The following is a 1,705-nucleotide window of genomic DNA, read 5'->3' as shown; positions in this document are numbered from 1 at the left end:
CTTCTTTTTTACTGCTGCATAGTATTCCATGGTATAAATGTACCACAGCTTTTTTATCCACTCATCAACTGATGGGTACTTGGGCTGTTTCCAGATCTTAGCTATTGTAAAGTGTGCTGCTATGAACATAGGGGTGCATACATTCTTTATGATTGGTGCTTTGGGTTTCTTAAGATATATTCCTAGAAGTGGGATCACTGGGTCAAATGGGAATTCCATATTTAATTTTTTGAGGAAACTCTATACTGTTTTCCATAATGGTTGCAGCAGTCTGCATTCCCACCAGCTGTGTACTAGGGTTCCCTTTTCTCCACATCCTCACCAGGACTTGTCATTTGTTCATTTGTTGATGGTAGCCATTCTGACAGGTGTGAGGTGATACTTCATTGTCACTTTAATTTGCATCTCTCTGATAATCAGTGACTTTGAGCATTTTTTCATATGTATCTCGGCCATCTGAATGTCCTCTTTAGAGAAGCGTCTATTTAGGTCCTTTGCCCATTTTTAATTGGATTATTTGTCTTCCTTTTGTTAAGTTGTATGAGTTCCTTATATATTTTGGATATTAACCCTTTATCAGATGTATCACTGCCAAATATGTTCTCCATAGAGTGGGCTCCCTTTCATTTTGTTGATGGTTCCTTTTGCTGTGCAGAAGCTTTTTATTTTGATGTAGTCACATTTGTTTATTTTCTCCTTAGTTTCCTTTGTCCTAGGAGATGTATCCATAAACATATTGCTACGAGAGATGTCTGAGATTATGCTGCCTATGGTTTCATCTAGGTTTTTTTGGTGTCATGACTTACATTTAAGTCTTTTAGTCATTTTGAGTTTATTCTTGTGTATGGTGTAAGTTGGTGGTCTCATTTTTTTGCATGTATCTGTCCAATTTTCCAATAGTAGATTTTTAAAATGTGAACCTTGAAAACTAATTGCTTCCATTTTATTTGTAGATAGTATAATAAGAGTATTTTTGTTAATAAGTTTATCAAAATAATTCAGAAACACATGTTTTGTCTTCTAAAATAATTTTTTTCTCTTTTGGTTTTATTGTTTAACTGATTATACAATAGCTCAAATGGAAACTTACTAGGACTATAATTCTTAGATAGGTTTTCTAACTGTACCCTACATAATGTGAATCCTATTAGTAAGTTGTTCCCATCTTATTTAATTTCTAGATAGTGTATCATGTTTTTGTATTGCTATTTAACAAGTCTCTTCTATTGATCTAGAAACAGCATTTTTAAATCACTTTTATGAAGTGATTTTGAATACTCTCTTTTAGTTAAGTGATTATACAATTGCTAACATATAAGCTTGATAGGATTATAATTCACAGGATAATGTTTTATAACTGTAGTTTATTTAAAATTGACTTTCAGGCCCTGGCCAGCTAGCTCAGTTCCCAATACACCAAGGTTGTGGGTTCTATTCCCAGCCAGGATACATAAAAGAAGTAACCAATGAATGCATAACTAAGCTAATTTCAAATATTAATTATTGGTAAAGTGGGAAAAATAATTGTGTTTATAGCAGTAATATTTTCAAATATGTTTTGGCTTTAAAAATAGAGTGGAACAAGCAAATGGTATGGTCACTATATCATTGTTTCATCTAATGCTAGCTTCTCCTTATATTCTTTAAACTGAGAGAACTTGAACTCTGACAAAGTTCTGTGTTATGTAAAAAGGACCAAACAAAC

Source organism: Plecotus auritus, assembly GCF_963455305.1.
Source record: "Plecotus auritus genome assembly, chromosome: 1".
NCBI lineage: Eukaryota > Metazoa > Chordata > Mammalia > Chiroptera > Vespertilionidae > Plecotus > Plecotus auritus.
Note: the sequence above shows the minus strand (reverse complement) of the source record.